Raw genomic sequence first — 8,215 nt, 5'->3', positions numbered from 1 at the left:
CACACACACACACACACTCACACACACACACACACACACACACACACACACACACACACACACACACACACACACACATACACCACGACCCTCGTCTCGATTCCCCCTCTATGTTAAAACATTTAGTCAAAACTTGACAATATGTAATGAGGGTGTGAACTTTCACAGAAAGCCGGATATGACGTCATCAAAGACATTTATCGAAATAATTTAAAAAAACCAGTCTGGTGATATTATTTTTAGAAAATTGTATGTTAAGATTCATAGAGAACTGTCAAGTAGTTTTCTCTGAATTGCTCGACACATACACACACTTTGACAAATAAGTTTACCATAACGCACGTTTTTATTGTGGTTTAGATGTATTTTAGGTTTGAATATGGTTGCTTTGGTGATCAGATCTCAATCTCTACAGTCATGAGCTCTTAAAGGCACAGTAAGCCTCCCGTAAACCATCACAGATACTGTCAGGCTTTTACACACAGTACAAACACCCTTTCATTTAAACACTCACCGCTTGAGAACATCCTTGGTGCCCTCCGTAAAGAGCGAGCAATTTTCAAAGAATATATTTTTGCGTGGTTTATCTTACCCCTGAGCCATCGTGAACCCGTGTGATCCAGTTTCTTTTTTTCACAATGTAGTCGTCAGTTAGTAATTTGAGTGCGACTCGATGTGAGCTTATCTGCAATAGCACGTTATTATGTACTTCTGACTATGCACGAAACAAACGGCTGTGGTTCACCAGAACTCTAGCGGTGGCTTTTGACTGTTCAGAGGAACTGGCGATAGGCATAAACCGTCGTCTGCTACGAGAACCACGACCTTGCGTGACCCTGCTTCCGTGCTTTTTTTTTTTTAAACTTTCAAAACTTCGAATTGTACTGATCTTGTTCTGATGAAAAAAGAATTCTTTTATGATTTAAGAATGTTTGTGTAACAAGCTGTCAATTTATTATTTAGATTTTAAAAATTAGGTCTAGCGCCAAAACGCACCACGGTCCGATTGTCTCTGAGACAATCCGCAAAATTTACCTAGGATGTTCCCGTTTGGTGAGCGTTCAAATGGAAGGGTGTCTGTACTGTGTGTAAAAGCCTGACAGTATCTGTGATGGTTTACGGGAGGCTTACTGTGCCTTTAAATAACAGTAGTCCGTTCCCCCATCTGACAAAGTGGATTTGTTTGAGAACAAAATAAACGCACGTTTCAGAATGTGACACCGCATAATACGTGCGTTATGGTCAGTTGTTTGTCTCAGCTGATTTTAAAATGTTGTCTGGTGCTGCTGAATATCCGAACTCTTCAAATAAACCAGTTTCAGTTGGAGACAAACTTCTGCCGTACAGTAGCTTCGAGTAGAATGAGGAAGGGTATGACCATTCCCGTTTTTGGTCGACATATCTGCGTGCCACGCAAGTTTAGTTTACTTATAAAAACCTATAAAAACTAAATTAAACATTCTTTTTCTCAATGCAGTGCTTACACTGCTTCTTAGATGTAATCGAAGGTGACTTTAACGTATCTAGTTTGAAAACATAAACAAGTTTAAGAAAAATATGGTTAAAATTCAGCGAATCCCCCTTTTGTCACCAGCAGCAAAGAAGAATCCAATTACACGAAGTTTTCAGTAGGACAATTCTCCGTTTCATAGGAAATGTGTACCCTAACAACATGTTCAACTACACTGACATTTCAAGTTAGCACCAGCCGACCTTTTCTAATAGTATTACAAATGTGCAGTCATGGCTAGGTACACACAAATTGTTTCCACTGTGAATGTCTTCAGAGCCGCTAAAATGTCAGGTCAAGGTTTTAGTTTGCAAAATGACATACAGCTGAGAGGACAGCACGTTTCGCCCTGCAGTCCGGACTGATGATCTGACAGCGAACGACAAGAAGAATAGACATACAGCTGTTCCGTTTGCATGTCTGACGAATGGTAGTAACAGTTTCAATACTCTACAGCAACCCTTGAAACCTGAAAATGTCTTTGACTATTAGTCCACACATGTTAGAATGCAAAAACTCTTCTAAATTCAGAAATGATTTAGTCATAGGTAATATAGTTTTACGGAAATTTCAGTTACTCAAGCCCTGACATGTAACGCTGTGTGGGTGTTTCAAATCTTTCTCGCAACTCAACATGCAACCCCTTTCAGCTCTTTTCTTCATTATTACATTGGACTTTCCCAGTCGTCGTCAATGTATAACTAGCATCTTTCCATCTTTTCAGATCTAACAAGACATGTTGCGCTGTCCGGTGTGCCAGGAAAATACGGAGATCAGCAACTGCGGTGCGTGCGTTCCATGTGGTCATCGCTTTTGCAAGTCATGCCTGACCCGACTGGTACATTCCAATTGTCCAACATGTCAACTCAAGATCAACAGGGTTCAGGACCTGCATGAGAATGACGGTGATGTTGTGAATGACGGTGATGTTGTGAATGACGGTGATGTTGTGAATGACGGTGATGTTGGGAATGACTTTTTGTTTTGTTTGTTTGCTTAACGCCCAGCCGACCACTAAGGGCCATATCAGGGCGGTGCTGCTTTGACATATAACGTGCGCCACACACAAGACAGAAGTCGCAGCACAGGCTTCATGTCTCACCCAGTCACATTATTCTGACACCGGACCCACCAGTCCTAGCACTAACCCCATAATGCCAGACGCCAGGCGGAGCAGCCACTAGATTGCCAATTTTAAAGTCTTAGGCATGACCCGGCCGGGGTTCGAACCCACGACCTCCCGATCACGGGGCGGACGCCTTACCACTGGGCCAACCGTGCCGGTTTGGGAATGACTGTGATGTTGGAAATGACGGTGATGTTGTGAATGACGGTGATGTTGTGAATGACTGTGATGTGAATGACTGTGATGTTGGGAATGACTGTAATGTTGGGAATGACTGTGATGTTGGGAATGACTGTGATGTTGTGAATGACGGTGATGTTGTGAATGACGGTGATGTTGTGAATGACGGTGATGTTGGGAATGACTGTGATGTTGGACCGGCACGGTTGGCCTAGTGGTAAGGCGTCCGCCCCGTGATCGGGAGGTCGTGGGTTCGAACCCCGGCCGGGTCATATTTACGACTTTAAAATTGGCAATCTAGTGGCTGCTCCGCCTGGCGTCTGGCATTATGGGGTTAGTGCCAGGACTGGTTGGTCCGGTGTCAGAATAATGTGACTGGGTGAGACATGAAGCATGTGCTGCGACTTCTGTCTTGTGTGTGGCGCACGTTATATGTCAAAGCAGCACCGCCCTGATATGGCCCTTCGTGGTCGGCTGGGCGTTAAGCAAACAAACAAACAAACAAACAAACAAACTGTGATGTTGGGAATGACTGTGATGTTGTGAATGACTGTGATGATGTGAATGACTGTGATGTTGGGAATGACTGAGATGTTGTGAATGACGGTGATGTTGTGAATGACTGTGATGTTGGGAATGACTGTGATGTTGTGAATGACTGTGATGTTGGGAATGACTGTGATGTTGTGAATGACTGTGATGTTGTGAATGACTGTGATGTTGTGAATGACTGTGATGTTGGGAATGACTGTGATGTTGGGAATGACTGTGATGTTGTGAATGACTGTGATGTTGGGAATGACTGTGATGTTGTGAATGACGGTGATGTTGGGAATGACTGTGATGTTGGGAATGATGGTGATGTTGTGAATGACGGTAATGTTGGGAATGACTGTGATGTTGTGAATGACTGTGATGTTGTGAATGACTGTGATGTGGTGGATGACTGTGATGTTGTGAATGACGGTGATGATGTGAATGACGATGATGTTGGGAATGACTGTGATGTTGGGAATGACTGTGATGTTGGGAATGATTGTGATGTTGTGAATGACTGTGATGTTGGGAATGACTGTGATGTGGTGGATGACTGTGATGTTGTGAATGACTGTGATGTGGTGGATGACTGTGATGTTGTGAATGACGGTTATGTTAGGAATGACTGTGATGTGGTGGATGACTGTGAATGACTGTGATGTGGTGGATGACTGTGATGTTGTGAATGACTGTGATGTGGTGGATGACTGTGATGTTGTGAATGACGGTGATGATGTGAATGACGATGATGTTGGGAATGACTGTGATGTTGGGAATGACTGTGATGTTGGGAATGATTGTGATGTTGTGAATGACTGTGATGTTGGGAATGACTGTGATGTTGTGAATGACTGTGATGTTGTGAATGACTGTGATGTGGTGGATGACTGTGATGTTGTGAATGACGGTGATGATGTGAATGACGATGATGTTGGGAATGACTGTGATGTTGAGAATGACTGTGATGTTGGGAATGACTGTGATGTTGTGAATGACGGTGATGATGTGAATGACGGTGATGTTGGGAATGACTGTGATGTTGGGAATGACTGTGATGTTGTGAATGACTGTGATGTGGTGGATGACTGTAATGTTGTGAATGACGGTTATGTTAGGAATGACTGTGATGTTGTGAATGACTGTGATGATGTGAATGACTGTGATGTTGGGAATGACTGTGATGTTGTGAATGACGGTTATGTTAGGAATGACTGTGATGTTGGGAATGACTGTGATGTTGTGAATGACTGTGATGTTGTGAATGACTGTGATGTTGGGAATGACTGTGATGTGGTGGATGACTGTGATGTTGGGAATGACTGTGATGTTGTGAATGACTGTGATGTGGTGGATGACTGTGATGTTGTGAATGACGGTAATGTTAGGAATGACTGTGATGTTGGGAATGACTGTGATGTTGTGAATGACTGTGATGTGGTGGATGACTGTGATGTTGTGAATGACGGTTATGTTAGGAATGACTGTGATGTTGGGAATGACTGTGATGTTGTGAATCACTGTGATGTTGTGAATGACTGTGATGTGGTTGATGACTGTGATGTTGTGAATGACGGTTATGTTAGGAGTGACTGTGATGTTGGGAATGACTGTGATGTTGGGAATGACTGTGATGTTGTGAATGACTGTGATGTGGTGGATGACTGTGATGTTGTGAATGACGGTTATGTTAGGAGTGACTGTGATGTTGGGAATGACTGTGATGTTGGGAATGACTGTGATGTTGTGAATGACGGTTATGTTAGGAATGACTGTGATGTTGGGAATGACTGTGATGTTGGGAATGACTGTGATGTTGTGAATGACGGTGATGATGGGAATGACGGTGATGTTGGGAATGACTGTGATGTTGGGAATGACTGTGATGTTGTGAATGACTGTGATGTTGGGAATGACTGTGATGTGGTGGATGACTGTGATGTTGTGAATGACTGTGATGTGGTGGATGACTGTGATGTTGTGAATGACTGTGATGTGGTGGATGACTGTGATGTTGTGAATGACTGTGATGTGGTGGATGACTGTGATGTTGGGAATGACTGTGATGTTGTGAATGACGGTGATGATGTGAATGACGGTTATGTTAGGAATGACTGTGATGTTGGGAATGACTGTGATGTTGGGAATGACTGTGATGTTGGGAATGACTGTGATGTTGTGAATGACTGTGATGTTGTGAATGACGGTAATGATGTGAATGACGGTGATGTTGGGAATGACTGTGATGTTGGGAATGACTGTGATGTTGGGAATGACTGTGATGTTGTGAATGACTGTGATGTTGGGAATGACTGTGATGTTGTGAATGACGGTGATGTTGGGAATGACTGTGATGTTGGGAATGATGGTGATGTTGTGAATGACGGTAATGTTGGGAATGACTGTGATGTTGTGAATGACTGTGATGTTGTAAATGACTGTGATGTGGTGGATGACTGTGATGTTGTGAATGACGGTGATGATGTGAATGACGATGATGTTGGGAATGACTGTGATGTTGGGAATGACTGTGATGTTGGGAATGATTGTGATGTTGTGAATGACTGTGATGTTGGGAATGACTGTGATGTGGTGGATGACTGTGATGTTGTGAATGACTGTGATGTGGTGGATGACTGTGATGTTGTGAATGACGGTTATGTTAGGAATGACTGTGATGTGGTGGATGACTGTGAATGACTGTGATGTGGTGGATGACTGTGATGTTGGGAATGACTGTGATGTTGTGAATGACGGTGATGATGTGAATGACTGTGATGTTGGGAATGACTGTGATGTTGGGAATGACTGTGATGTTGGGAATGACTGTGATGTTGTGAATGACTGTGATGTGGTGGATGACTGTAATGTTGTGAATGACGGTTATGTTAGGAAGGACTGTAATGTTGGGAATGACTGTGATGTTGGGAATGACTGTGATGTTGTGAATGACTGTGATGTTGTGAATGACGGTTATGTTAGGAATGACTGTGATGTTGGGAATGACTGTGATGTTGGGAATGACTGTGATGTTGTGAATGACTGTGATGTTGGGAATGACTGTGATGTGGTGGATGACTGTGATGTTGTGAATGACGGTAATGTTAGGAATGACTGTGATGTTGGGAATGACTGTGATGTTGTGAATGACTGTGATGTGGTGGATGACTGTAATGTTGTGAATGACGGTTATGTTAGGAAGGACTGTAGTGTTGGGAATGACTGTGATGTTGGGAATGACTGTGATGTTGTGAATGACTGTGATGTTGTGAATGACGGTTATGTTAGGAGTGACTGTGATGTTGGGAATGACTGTGATGTGGTGGATGACTGTGATGTTGGGAATGACTGTGATGTTGTGAATGACTGTGATGTGGTGGATGACTGTGATGTTGTGAATGACGGTAATGTTAGGAATGACTGTGATGTTGGGAATGACTGTGATGTTGTGAATGACTGTGATGTGGTGGATGACTGTGATGTTGTGAATGACGGTTATGTTAGGAATGACTGTGATGTTGGGAATGACTGTGATGTTGTGAATGACTGTGATGTTGTGAAGGACTGTGATGTGGTTGATGACTGTGATGTTGTGAATGACGGTTATGTTAGGAGTGACTGTGATGTTGGGAATGACTGTGATGTTGGGAATGACTGTGATGTTGTGAATGACTGTGATGTGGTGGATGACTGTGATGTTGTGAATGACGGTTATGTTAGGAGTGACTGTGATGTTGGGAATGACTGTGATGTTGGGAATGACTGTGATGTTGTGAATGACGGTTATGTTAGGAATGACTGTGATGTTGGGAATGACTGTGATGTTGGGAATGACTGTGATGTTGGGAATGACGGTGATGATGGGAATGACGGTGATGTTGGGAATGACTGTGATGTTGGGAATGACTGTGATGTTGTGAATGACTGTGATGTTGGAATGACTGTGATGTGGTGGATGACTGTGATGTTGTGAATGACTGTGATGTGGTGGATGACTGTGATGTTGTGAATGACTGTGATGTGGTGGATGACTGTGATGTTGTGAATGACGGTGATGATGTGAATGACGGTTATGTTAGGAATGACTGTGATGTTGGGAATGACTGTGATGTTGGGAATGACTGTGATGTTGGGAATGACTGTGATGTTATGAATGACTGTGATGTTGTGAATGACGGTGATGATGTGAATGACGGTGATGTTGGGAATGACTGTGATGTTGGGAATGACTGTGATGTGGTGGATGACTGTGATGTTGGGAATGACTGTGATGTTGTGAATGACGGTGATGATGTGAATGACGGTTATGTTAGGAATGACTGTGATGTTGGGAATGACTGTGATGTTGGGAATGACAGTGATGGAAGGTCTAGATGGAGACGGGTTTCCTCGATGACAGTGATGACGGTTAGTGGATTTCCACCGCAGAGACAAACACAACATATCTTTCCTGCAAGCATTCTTATTTTGCTGAACCAAAACTTTGATTTATGAGGGAACCCTGACAGCCCCACATAGACTTTTACAGGCTCAAAAGAGTGGCTTTATTCGTGTGTTTACACTGTCACAAAACAGTTCATTCCTAGCCAATTCTCTCTGAGGAGACTCGCGTGGAGATTCTAACATTTGAATTTTTATCTTCTACATTGTTGGTTGTCAGTTTTTTTTAGTTTTTCCCTCATTCGTGATTTCAATTTGTTTTTCAGATGCGGTCGTCAGGCGGCCCTTGCGGAACCGACTCACTCGGCGTGCTCAGCTGGTTTTGTTTCCTCCGACGTTACTCCTTTCCCTGTTGGTCTACGACTTCACGCGTCCCGACTGCATTCTCTTCGGCTCCATCGTTTTAAAAAGTTGCAAGTTTGTTT

This window comes from Littorina saxatilis, linkage group LG10 (assembly GCF_037325665.1).
Source record: "Littorina saxatilis isolate snail1 linkage group LG10, US_GU_Lsax_2.0, whole genome shotgun sequence".
Taxonomy (NCBI): Eukaryota; Metazoa; Mollusca; class Gastropoda; order Littorinimorpha; family Littorinidae; genus Littorina; species Littorina saxatilis.
Note: the sequence above shows the minus strand (reverse complement) of the source record.